Source organism: Pinus tabuliformis, chromosome 9, assembly GCF_031772625.1.
Source record: "Pinus tabuliformis cultivar Carrire ecotype Pingquan chromosome 9, CPIR1, whole genome shotgun sequence".
Lineage (NCBI taxonomy): Eukaryota > Viridiplantae > Streptophyta > Pinopsida > Pinales > Pinaceae > Pinus > Pinus tabuliformis.
Genome location: NC_142307.1, coordinates 982,038,653 through 982,053,308, shown reverse-complemented (window position 1 = coordinate 982,053,308; position 14,656 = coordinate 982,038,653).

Genomic DNA, 14,656 nt, shown 5'->3' with positions numbered 1-14,656 from the left:
AATAACGAATGTTGATAATTGTAGCTTAAAAGAGAACTTCTACACAAGTTTAGTGTGAATGTGAAAGTAATAGTTCAAGATATTTCCAAAAAAAGTTATTATATTTTCTAAGTCACTCTATAAAATTTTAAAAGGTATTATATTTAGCTATTAAATCTAAAGAAAAATGTATTTCATGCATGACTTAGACTAAGGTTAAAATAAAATAAAAATTAGGGTATGGTCTCAGCAAAAAGTATAAAGACGATGCACGATAGATGCGTAAAAATATTTAATCTAACTACTATTCTCTCGATTAAACCTACTCACCAAAAGAACTCATGACTTTAAGTAACTGCTTTTAAAATTGTTTTACTTTCTTCAAAGATGGAGGTTAAAAATAGTTCATTAACAAATAACGAAAAGATTTGAACTCAAAGAACAAAAACCAAGGACTCTACTTGGTTAGGAAAACTGAAAATGAACTAACTGAAATCATCTTGATTGAAGTGGTCCCTAGAGATTAGGTTTTGCTAATACAAATTAGAGCATAAAAATGACTCACCCAATGATTATTCCAAGCTAAAAGAGAAAACATTACTCCATTTTATTGTGAAATGAAATGAAAAGAAAATTCAACTAAGCCTAGAATGCTTATCAAATTAGAAAGACAAAAATCAAGAGAATGAATCTTGAGATACATCTTACAATATAAATAGAGAATTAATGAGACTATGTTGATTTTATCTGATAAGATGATTTGCTAATGAAGCTCTTTTGTTTTGAAGCATAGTTATTGATTTAGAGTTATTGTTGTATGCTTTGACAAGGGTTTTATTACTTTTGCAAATCTTGCTTAATGATAGAATGCGAGTATTTATAGATTCAATTTTAAGAAGTAATACTAACAATCGATTTAAAAATATACCCAAAATTAGAAAAGAGAAAACTCCCTAATTTCATATGATTATTTTTCTTTTGAAATGTTAGTTTACAGTAAAGCTGAATCTACAAATCAAATCCATGGGAACCTGCAAGAAGAACAACAAAAATTAAGAAAGGAATAATGATCAAAAGAGAAAAGAAAAATTGTAATAAGACTGCAATTGAGATGAGGATAAACATATAAATGTGTACTTGGAAGAATTTGATCATAATTTTACCTGATGAATCTTCATTTTCTCCCATGTATTAATCAAAGCTCAAAATCATCTTCTTATTCAATTTAAACTAATTTCTAAACTACACCTAATCCTAATTAAAAAAAATAAACTAAGACTAAGTGAAATCGTACTTCCAATGAAGCCATTCAAGCATCTTATTTACTGCATGAATATATACATCAAACATTAGTAACGAAAGTATAAATCTAATTAAACCAAAAGAAATAAAACTAGAAACATTATGTACATCTATTGTTAATGTATGTACAAGAAGATGCTTATTTACATTCACCCTCTTTTGGAGATTTTCTTCCAACCAGATCTCGATGGGATCATAAAAATATGGATGAATATTAGTTAGAGATTGGAATGATCCAAAGAATAAAAAGTTAGATTGGCAAAATATTCTATTAAATGTAATGACCTGCATCAAATTTTCAGTTTTATGTACATATGATGGAAGATCATCAATTTTGTTAGATGGTTGGTCATGTTGTAAGAATACACTCTCTTTTTGGCACTAATTTTGAGAAGAAAGAAGCAATTGATAAGAGATTAACATCAATTGAAATTGGAAGAGTAATAGCTCCTGATGTTCATGATTATGATTCGAAACTTTATTTTCCCATTTAGGCAATGCATCAATTGAATGTCCAATATTGAATTGCTCAATATTCCAGCATAAAATATCAAAAAAATAAAAAAATGAAAACAGAAAACAGATTTGAAATCAAACAAAATAAGTGAAGGAAAAACAATGAAATCAAATCATAATTTACACTATTGTTACAGTTATTGTTACAACAAAATTGAGATTGGTTTGAAGTGATTTCCCCTTCACAAGGATTGGCCAGAATAATGGAATTAGAATAATTTCCAACACTAATTTGTGAATTAGAGAGAGGATCAGGATTATGAATAGAAGTGAGAATTTGATCATCATAAAAATCATAGATTGGAATTGGTTCTTGAATGTTGAAATCATGAATATGATTAATTGTTTGAAAATGAGAACTAGTTGAGACAATTTTTGAGTTGAGTTTCTCTTCATTTTCAAGTATGATTTAACTTTGATCTGAGGATTTAATGTATAAGAAGATAAATAAACATCCTCAATGTTAGAGTAATTATCGTAAATTACTTTAGAACATTCATTAAAATTCTTAGCATTCCCATGAGGCAAATCAAAACGAGAAGAAGAATTGGGCACATTTTTTTCAAAATTGAAAGAATGGTCATTGAAAATTTCTTTATCCTAACAAAAATTGAATGACAATTCATTTGGAACAAGTTCTTTTATTTCTGCGATATCATTAATATGAATAGGAACTGAATTGCTAAAAATATCATGCTTACCTAAAGATTATCGTTGGGTTGCCTTGAATTTTGCAGTTGATCAATGTGACAAAAATCAGAATTTTTTTTAGCAAGGTATATTTTGTCTGATTCTTCAATTGGTACTTGTGTTTGCTAATCTGTGTGTTGACTTTTTAATTTCAAGATAGTTGATTCTTATTGCAATTGGTTGTCTAATTCTTCCAAGTTAGGTGATTGTGTTTCATTAACATGTGAAAGTGAATCTGAATTATCATTAACACTATAAGAAGTATGAATTAAATGGAGAAATCTATCATATATGGTTGCAGCAATTTCATCATAATTAACATGTTTTTCCATGTCATCTTTTTCAATCATGTTAATGGAAGTTGAAGACGATTCACTAAAGCTTGGAATTGTTTCATACGGATTTAAAATGGGAGGAAGAGAACAAATATACTCAAACCAATCTATCAATTCATTTCCTAGAGGTTTATCTTCAGCTTTGAATCTCAAGAATGTTAATTGAAATCTAACAGTAAAATCTAAGAGAGATTCATTTTCAAATCTTCGTAAATCTTCTAATTCATCACATACATGTTCATAATCATAACCGTCAAATTTATAAAGGAACGTTGTGATAAATTGATCCCAACTATGAATAAAGGCAACTAGAAGAGATTGACATTAGTTTCTGACTTTTCTTGAGAATGTAAGAGTAAATATCTTGCATTGAATACCTTCATCAATATCATGAAAATTAGAATTTGAAAAATTTTGAATAAATTGTAAGGCATGATCAAATGCAGAAGTATTCCTCTTACCATTAAACTTTACCTTTTACAAGTGTCTTATTATTTCTGGCAGAGTATTGGAAGATGCACATCCAGAGATACAACTCCAAATGGGAATTTTAAGAGGAGCCATTATGATTAAAATACAAAACTTTAAAATACAAAACTCCAAAATAAAACAAGTCTTTAGGCTCTCTTTTAGTGCCAAAAATGTTGAAGGCTTGAAAATTTTTGCCTACAACATTATAAGGGAGACCACCCAGTCGAGAACTTAGAGCAACTCTTTTTCCATTGAAATGGTGGTTCTGACTAGTTAAACTAGGTCTAGTTACCTTCTCTCTATCTCCACTGGCTTAAAATATGACTTTCACCTACCAATAGAGAAGAGACATCAAATCAGCCCTCTTGATGATCAGTCAAGAAAGTGATCCTTAAGCTTATATGGGGCTCAACTAAGCCACAACTAAAGTCTGCCTCTTTGAGAGAGGACTTGATGCAAACTAAGATGTAGATGCAGAACTAATCTAAAACATGAAAAAACTATCTCGAACTAGAATGGGATATCCATCTCCTAATCCGAGAGAAAGTTAACTAAAACAAGGGGAAAGAACTGACATAATTCATTATATGGTTTTATATTAATTAAAGGAAGTAGTTCACATTAACTAATACAAGTGAAAACAAAATAAGCCTGCAAATGAATGATAAATAGGTATTAGTCACCATAGGAATACTTCAATGAATTAATATTGATTGTGATCTCATTTTACCCTGCAAAGATAGATTTAAGAAATTTTCAACGGCAAAATATCAATGACACAACAATAGTGCATAATATCAAATAAACAAAATATTGTTTAGAATAAAGATTAGAAACAAAAATGAAACTTTAACAATGAGACAATAATCTTGCATTTTAGTAATAGTACATAAGAACAAGAATAAAATAAAACCATGTCAAAGTTATATTACCACAGTTCCGAGAGTAGCTCTAACCCTTTACAAAACTACCTACAATAGTACAAAGAAATTATAGGAGATCCATAACTTCTCTACAATCTCTACAATAAAATTCTTTGCGCTCTACAATAGTGCGGAAGCACACATCGAATTATTACAGAGCCCACTATGTGTGATCGTCATCCCCTTTATAAGATTGAATACAAGGGTATTTATACAGATTTATAAAGCTAATTGCCTCCCCTGTTTCTCTCAAGAAATGGAAAGTCGAATCTAGAAATAATTGCCATGAAGTGATGTTCTTTAGCCAAAGGATTGATTTGTGGCCCACGTGTTGGCCTTATTTAGTTTTTGTTACAACAATCTTCCCATTTTAGAATTACATTGTGCCACATGGCAGAGATTGTTCAGAAATCCTGGATCAAATTGTTACTTCCTCCTTATCGACCCTAGGTTATCCTTGTTTCAAAATACAACAAAACAGTGAGTTCTTAGAAGAAAACTAAATTGAAAACTAAACAAACTTCCAAAAAAACCATTGAAAATAAGCTTTTTAATTATTATAACACTGGCCCCATATGGAAATGACAAGTGGCAAGAACTGTGTGGTATCAGATAAAATCTCATCACAGCTTTTAAAATGAGACAACACGAAGTATTTTCAATATTGGGTAGCTCCAATATGGAGCAAATGCAATTTCGTAATCAACTCTTTTTAATAACTATATCAGATCCATAATATCGGAGGTTTTATAATTGTTCTGATTAGGCAGTTTCTATATTAAGTCGAACGCGAAATTTCGATAAGACCATAGTTAATATGTATATCGGGTCCACTTATGGGAAGGAATGGTATGTTGGAGGTTAGAGCAAAGGCTTATCGGAGATTGAAGATTATCTAAAGTTGTAGATCAGAAGTGAATGATTATTAGCACATCAGACCAAAGGCCTTTAGGGATATCGGCAATCAGAGAAAGTGGAAATCAGAGATCAGGGAAGTATGATATCAGAGTTCGGAGATAGGAGGTGAATGAATATCGCATATCGGAGATCAGAGGTTTTGAGTGGTGACACATAACAAAACTCCGATAGGGATTCTCCGATATACAGGAGTGGAGGAGGATTACGTGGTATATGGGTCTTCCGTTCAATAAACTACAACCACTTTATATAATGGTCAGACTTTGGTTGTATGATATGTTGGAATTAACACTCTGAAGTCTTATAAAAAGGGTTTTTCACATTATTATGAATCAAAGTTTTGACATCGGGGAATTCTAAAAGGGTTCCTATAATTCAAAGCCCCGATATCTCCAATATATAATAGCCACTTCTTTAATGATTAAGGCCTAAAGCCTATGCACACTTCTTGGCCTCAGGGGCTATTTTATTCATTAACCTAATTAATTAAGATGTTTAAAACAAACACTTATTTACAAAGTTTATTAACAAACAAACTTAATTAAACTTAGGAAAATTATAGAAATAAAACAAGTGTAAATAAAAGGAAAATTATACTTTAAATGATATAATCACACTCAAAGCCTACATGTAATGCAAAAAGGGTCCCCATGTCTATTACGATAGAATAAAATCAGGGAGTGTTGTGTTTTCACTACAACACTAGGTGAGAGAGAGAGAGAGTAGGGAAAATTAATAAAGTAGAACTTTTATAGGAGCAGTTCCATACAGTGTTGGAAATATTTTTTTCATTGATGTCAAAGACATGGGGAGACTACATATGTCCAAACTAAATATTGGAAAATGAAGATTGTTGGAAATATTGGTTTTGGACTTTTGGTGCCCAATTTTGATATCCTATATTTGAAGGAATTTTTATTATAATTTCATAGTTGAAATTGGATCACGAGATACATGGTTGGCAATATTATTCTGATACCTTTCCAATAGTAAATGGCACTCCCTCTAACTCCATAAGAATGAGGATATATGAAATATTTTGTCAGGATGACCCAAACAAAGTATAAGAAGGCCATCCTAACCAGTTTTACAAGTAAACCCCATAAGTAAACGTAAAAAAACTATAAGGAAATATGAGTACATTTGAACACCATTCAAGAAATAAGAGATCTAAGGTCACAGGGAGTTGAGGAATAAATTTTGGGGTGATTCTTGGAGTCTAAAGGTGGAAGCAAACTATGATTTATGAGTCATTTTGGAATTTTCAGTATAAATTTTCTCATGGGATGTTTCCAACCATGAAATTTTGAGGATACATAATTAATATCTTCATGTACTTGTGGTTCAAATTTCAAGGGTTGTTTTGCTATAATTTCATACATATGCTTTAAGGGAGTTAGGATACCTAAATGCTCTTGAAATATGCTTCAAACAAGTCAGCTTGGTATTTTCATTGTAACTTTTCCTATATGATGTTTCAAAAAATGAAACTTGTAGGATACATAAATAAGCTCTTCATGTACCTATGGTTAAAATTCCAGAGTTTGGTTCACTATTATCTCGGATATATAGTATGAGTAATTTAGGTTTCTTGAATGCTCCTGAAATACGCTTAAAACATGTCGAATTGGAGTTTTCACTATAACTTTCTTTTTGTGATGTTTTAGACTATGAAATATAGAAGAGATGGAGAGGAGAAATCAATGTACCTTTGGCATAATTTTCAAACCTTGCTTCACTACAACTTTGAAAATATGACCTGAGGAAGTTAGGCTTCCTTAATGCTTTTCAAATTTGCTTCAAATAGTTCAACTTCATACTTTTTCTATAACTTTCTTTTGGTGATGTTTTATACTTTGAAATATGGAGGAAGTAGATAATGCATATCAAGGTACCTGTGGTAGAGACTTCATATATTATTTCACTAGAACTTTGGATATATTTTAGGAATTCAGTGTTCCTGAATCCTCTTCAAACATCATTCAAATAATTCATAATGGAATTTTTGCTATAGCATTCTTTCTTACATGTTTCAAACTATGAAATATAGAGGAGATAGAGAAATCATCTCAACATGCTTGTGGTAAAAATTTCAAACCTTGTTTCACTATAATTTTGGAGACATGATCTAAGGAAGTTAGTGTTCCTGAATTCTTCTGAAACATGCTTCAAATAAGTCAACATGGAATTATTGCTATAAATTTATTTCTAAGATCTTTCATATTGTGAAATATGGAGGAGACAAAGAAGAGATCGCTAGGTACCTATGGTATAAATTTCAAAACCAGATTTGTAAAATTGGATATGTGACATTGTTGTGCAAGTTCATGTTGAAGTTTCTACAAGTACAATACATTCAATTTTCTACCAAATAATTATCTCCTAATGATATTCAACCAATATTTTATGCCACTACATCATTGAATAATTACACTTCAGAAAATATAAACTGTAAATGTTGTGGAAACTATAAATCTCATAGAAAGCAATAATTTTACCCTGGCAAACCCAACCTTGGGAGACAACTTAACAACATTTTTTAGGAGAATTTTTCTTCAACAAGGCTTACAAACCAACAGTTCATCTAGAAACATGTGTCAATAATCCAAGTACGAATACCAGTGAAAAATGGTCAAACAACAACAATTCAACATTATTCAAACCACTGAAAATACACAAAATTCAATGTTGGTCAAACAATTAGCCTACGGTCAAAATTTGTCCCTACAGTAAAACTCAGACCTACATTCAATAGTCTACAATCAACCCTATGGTTAGAAATTCTATTGTCTACAGTCAAGCCCTAGTCAAAAAAATCATCCAAACAAATATAAGAAGCTCGGTCAACGGACAATCAAACTCAGTCAAATATATACTCTTTCTCCACATGTGTGGTTGTCCAAGAATGTTAATGAGAGAGAAGAAAATTTCTCTTCATTTATGGAGAAAAAATGAGGTATCACATCTTCTATTTATACTTGTCAAATTGGCGTAAAATGACCAAGGGACGCACCCTTTCATTGGTTAGGATGACTTGAATCCCAAGGCCAAAATGTCACTCCAAAATCAAATTTTATTTTAATTTTTCTAGGTCGACTTGGAGATGCCTTTCTCCATGTGGGAATACATCCCAATGCTACAAAACATCAACACTCCCTCCTAGTGAGGGAGGAATTATCCTTAGCTACAAATAGATTTCCCCTTAGCGAAAATGTATCCTTCCTCAAGAAAAGTTCATGAGCTTGCTATGTTGATGTAGAGTCCCCTCACATGCATGTCTAAAGATATAGATCATTCCATCCTGGAGCAGGAAATGTGAGTAACATAGGCCATTTTCCAATGTAAAAATCAACATGGCCCAACCAAATCATTATTGCTTCTTAGGTCAATGTATCCAACTCTCTTTATCAAATTAGTATGACTAAGCTAAATCATCATGGCTTCTCAAGAGAAGGTATGCCCCTGGGCCATTCACCCCTTTCCATATCAACATGGCCTAGTCAAATTAGTGTGACTACTCATGTGAATGTATCCATATCCCTTGGTTAAATTAGCATGACCTGACCAAATGAACATGGCTTCCCAAGAGATTTTCTACCCAACCTTGCAAATGCATCAACTCTCCCTCTCAACAAGGGATACATTTTGCATCACGCCAAGCTTGTCTCTAAAGTATACAAACTTCGCTCTAGACAAAGGCTTAGTGAGAATGTTTGCAATATTCTCATTTGTGGATATGTATTGGAGATTCATTGATCCTCTTTGCACCATGTCTTGGACGAAGTGATATTTGATCTCACTATGCTTTGACATGTCATGAAAAACTATATTCTTCGAAAGCTTGAAACAACTTTAATTATCAAAAAATATCAAGGTCAAATCAAGCTCTTGATCAAATATTCTTGCAAGCATCTTTTGAAGCCACACTACTTCCTAACTTATAGCACTAACTGTCATATACTTTGCCTCTATTTCATTGAGTGTGACATAATTATTCTTCCTTCTAGACTAGGATATCATATATGATCCCAAGTTGAAGCAACACCTCAAGGTTCTTTTCTTTCCTCTACACTCTCGCCCAATTTGAATATGTATATCCCTGCAGCTTCACTTGATCTAGGAGGATCCAAAAAATGCCTAAAAAAACACTCAAAATTTGATGAAAACATTTCCAAGTCAAAGAGCATGATGAGACGATTCCAATGTAACTTGAATTGCGTCGAATGGAGGCCATATGAAAAATTTATGGCATTTTGAAGTTCATGCCAAACAATAAAAAGCTGGACAAGGTGACACATGGCACGTTCGTACAACACCACATGGGAATACCTACAACAACACATGGAATATGTATGTTGATGTGGTAAGATAAGTGGCATCTTGAAAGATAAACACATGGCATGATGTGGTAGTTACGTGGCATTGAACCGGAAAATTAAGTGGACTAATGACAGTATGTCATGTGGCCCAACCAGAGGGCACCACGTGGCACCTCAGAACGCAAAAATTGGTTTTGGTCGATGGCGTAACCATCGACACTAGAAGGGATTGAATCTTGACCTACAGGGAGGTAGGTCAACAGTTCAACAGTTGGGCCACGCGTTGGGATTTGTAATGTTAATGGTGGGTTACTTGTTTAAAATTTGTTGTAATGATAAATTCCATAGGGGGAGGCTAGAGGGTTTGACCCTATGACCTCCCAAAACTAATGTTCACACGATTAACATAGTTACAATGGACCACAATGAACCCATAACAATCTCGTGAACAACTTGTATTTGTTTATCTTGTATCGCAACAAATTATTCATCGAGAAGCGCACCATATTATGATTGGTTACGTATTGTTTCATGATAATATATTTTAACCATGCGCCAACTAACATGCCACAGGGCTAGAACATGATTGGTATGCCTTGTAAATGGTTATAACCAAAATGTAACAGCACAATATTACATGTGTTAAAATAGTATGTGTCGATAACAGTTGCACCCAATATGGGATAAGATTGACAACTTGTTGGCTCGACCCCGGGGCTATTAGTCCATAATGTTATATATGTCAAAAGGTCTGTCATTGCACCACAAGATTTGGGTGTGAAAAATTTTTAGGGCCTAATTATTTTAAGCTTGGTTTAATTTTGTGAGATTTTGCATAGTAAAGGAGTTTTTAAAGCTCGATTTTGCAGCAACAAAAGGAGTGATTTTGGTGGTATTTCGAGGCCACTTCCTAATAGAAGAGAGCTTAGTTTTGTTGCAGTTTTTCAAGGCATTCTGTCGATGTAATAAATAATTTTTAAGGCTTAGCATCTGAATAATAAAAGAGTCCACTTTCTTGGAGGAAGGACCCAAAGACATAGCCCACACTAGACAAAATCCATTATCGATTGGGTTTCATTCATATTTTCTTCTCTTCCTAATCTTCTACATTTATTTTTAGTTGCAACTCCATTTAATTATTTCATGCTTGATTCAATTATTCATTTTGTTTAATTCAATCATTCACACTTGAACATTTTTACGAACCAAGTCACTTTAAAAGATCCAAATCAAGTGGTATTAGAGCAAGTTTGATAGTTAGTTTGTGAGTGTGCATGATAACCATGAGAAAATTCAGGAGAGGTGAAGGGACACTTGTTGAAGGCAATCCAAAAATTGGATCGAGAAGCTTTACTTGAAGAGGAGAAATTTCATCACACCAAGGAGAGGAAAATACTCTTACTTTCGATGCAAAGTTTCGTAAAATTTTCATGGTGATGGAGGCCATGGTAAAGAAAATGTATCGAGAAGGGAAGAATTATAGAAAAGGAAGCTCGTCAAAGAAAGTTGAAGATGAAGACTCAAAAAAGGCTCCTCCTTCTTCTTCTCCTCCTTAAATTCCTCATTATTTCCACTCTCATCATTCTCATGGTGCTTTTGAGAAACAATCTCAAAGTGTTGGGTTGAGGTTGTTAACCACGATGGAATAGAGGGAAATGGCCTTGGAATTAATGGCCAGCATATAATTGAACCTTTAAAGGTGGAAAAAATACCTTGCTATGCAGGATTAGGGTATGGTGAAGGATAATACTTCAAGGCAATGGAAGTAAGGAATTCTCCAAAGGAAGAACCATTACAAGAATGACCTGTCAGAAGTGATGGAACATCACTTGCAGATAGTGGTAAAGCATGCAAGATGACCAAGAGAAGAACAAAGAAAGAATATCCTCAGTATGCAAGCACCAAATACAACCATCAAAGGTAAATAAGCCTAACTATTCCAATGTTCCTTTTGATAAAAGAAGATTGGAAACGATAAAAGTTTGTGGTATAAGAAACCATGCACATTTTGTGGGTTGAATAACCATAGTGTTGCCAAGTGTTTGAAAATAATGCCTTTGTAGAAGAAAAATATGTTGATAAGAAAGGGGACACGACATGAAGACCCATCTCCACATTGGAAGAAAGAGAAGGGAAAGAAAGGTTGGATGTTGAAAAATCGTTGCACTTATTGAAACAAAGGTAGACATCAAGAAGCTAAATGTTGGCAACTCCATATGGAGCTTCATCCAAAGAAGGACAAGAAGATTGAAGTTGATCTCTCTCTAGTAAAAACATGGAAATTGAAGACTATAATGAATGTGATCAAAATATTTTGGTCATTTCTACAAAGGTGGAAAAACCAGGTGATCTGAATTATGGAAATGTAGTTACATGTAAGCCTAACTATCATGTGTTTCAGGAAACATCAGCACTGCAACATGAGAATTTGTTGTGGGACCCTGTCAAGAGGATAAAAAATATTGTTAATTAATTTTCATTAACACCATTGTATTTGCTAATGTTGCTAATGTGTTGTACATGGATACTAGTTGGAGTAATAAATGTAGAAGGATGTGGGTAGTAATATAATTTTAGTTGGCATAGTTATTGTGCCTATTTTTATGATGAAGCAAGTGCAAAAAACAAGGTGGAAAGATATTGGACAAGTGGGAAGGTATTTCCCTCACTTAATGTATAATTAATAACCTTTTAGAGACCCAAAGGACTCTCAATGGGGAAGATTATTCGGAAGGATCCAACCAAAGGCATAAAAATGGAAGTGCTCAAAATTTGATGAAAATAGTGCCAAGTCAAAGATATTGATGAGACAATTCCAACTCAACTTGAATCGTGTTGAATGGATTCCATATGAAAATTTTATGGAATTTTGAAGTTCACACCAAATAACAAAAAGTTGGACAGAGAGACATGTGGCATGATCGTACAACACCATGTGGCAAGACCTACAATGACACATGGAATTTGTACATTGATGTGGTAGGATAGGTGGCAGCTTGAAAGATTGACATGTGGCATTGAACTGGTAGATTAAGTGGACCAATGTGAGTATGCCATGTGGCCAATCAAGGGGTGCCACATGGCACCTCGAATGAAAAATTTAGTTAGAGTAGATGGCATAACAACTAGCACAAGTAGGGATTGAACCATGACCTACGGGAAGGTAGGCCAATCATTTAACTGTTGGGCTTTGTAATGTTAATGGCGCATTTCTTATTTAAACTTTGTTGTAATGATAAACACTAAAGGGGGAGGCCCACGGGTTTGACTCCACAACCTCCCACAACTAATCGCCACACAGTTAAGATAGTTACAATCAACCACAATGAACCCATAGCAACCTCGTGAACAACTTGAATTTGGTTGGACCATAACGAAACAAATTGATCCATCGAGTAACACACTATATTAGGATTGGGTTACATATTGTTTCATGATAATTTATTTTAACCATGTGCCAATTAACATTCCATGGGGCTAGAACATGATTGGATTGCATCAAAAATGGTTATAACCTGTTGATCAGTGGTTGTCATTAATGTCAACCCAAGCAGAACCAAGGTCTACCCCGATCTTGCATGGCCATTTTGACTTGAAAACTCATCCTATTTTGAGTCAAGGATCTTCCAGAAGGATTCTACTCATGGATTTGTTTCCATTGATATATGGCACGCCATGTAGTTCTTCACGGTTTGAGATTTATTCATGTTTGAAGTTGGTAACCCCAGTTAGTGGGCTAAAACCCCATGGGGTTCTGGCATGAAAATCATCATTGGTTGTGGTCATTGAATATTCAATAATTAATAATGTTTTATGCTCCTAAAATCCCTCCAACAGTCACTTGTTGAGGACCCTCTTAACTCAATTCCTTTCTATAAATTGTGACCCTCATATGCTCCTCAAGTAAGCACTTTCAACGAACTATCTTGTGAGAAGACCTCTATAATTTTTTGGCCCTTGTGAGATTCTAATATAGGATCTATTGCATCGATTTTAAGGCTTTGTTGAGGTCTAGTTAGGGAACAAATCTATGATCAATTTTGAAGGTATGTTTTGAAGCAAGTTTAGAGCTTTGGATTATGGGATTTCGCTGCTTCAAACAGGTCATCGTGGAATTTTCACTATAAAAACTTTTATACGAAGCTTCAGAAGTTGAAATTAAAACCCATTTGAGCCGAAATATTTATGAACCTCATGACCAAATTTCAGATCTTGTTTTGCTATATTTTCGGAGATATGATCTGAGGAAGTTATAATTTTTGTAGGCTCCCGAATTCCATATCAAACAAGTGACCTTGAGAAAATCATCATAAATTTCTGTCTGAGCATTGGATTCAAATTTAGTAAATATTGGTAGAAATAGGATCGACTGTAGTTTGTTGGGTATCGTTTTAAGAGTCGAAGGTCGAAATAGTGACACGTGGCACTTCGTACAAGTTCTCTCTACTGAACCAGTCTATATTCAGGTCATCATGGGAGATTGGTCATAACTCTTTCTTGAAGAATCCAATCACAATCAGACCTATGGGGTTGGAAATAGGACTCAGAGGGATACCACGGGATAAAATTTTAGACCTTTGAGATTTGAAATTACATATATACAACAGATTCAATATCGAGCTCCTAGAAAGCAAGAAAAAATATGCATTTACCATACATCAACAGTCAAGGGTAAGTCTGTTACAACAACTTATGTGTGATTAGTGTTTGCATTTGAATTTTTAATATCATCTTTGGCATGTGTTTTTCAGGACAATGTAAGTATTTTGTTTGTGTATTGGTTTGGGTCTTGTTCATTAATGCATGTGTAGGAAGGAGGACACTTGAGGACAACTCGGACACATACTAGAAGGACATGCATCGCCAAAATACCATTACTTGAAGCAACCACGACAATACCTCAACAGATTCAAGTGATCCAAGAAGTCGTGTCAACTCAAGCGCCAATTCTTGTCAAGAGTCAGTATTGTAAAAGATCATCATTGTAAAATTGTAAAAGAGTCATTATTGTAAAAAGTCAATCTACCTAGAGTTGAAGAGGCATTGTTGGGAGGTATAGGAGTCATTGTTGGATGATGTCATGGTTAGGTTGCAGGTCATAGTGTGATTGGGTAATTGGTCAAGTACAATAAAATCATTGCAAATTATATTGTATCGTGGATCACTGTCCCTGGTACGGGAATCCACACTCTTGTCTCACTTA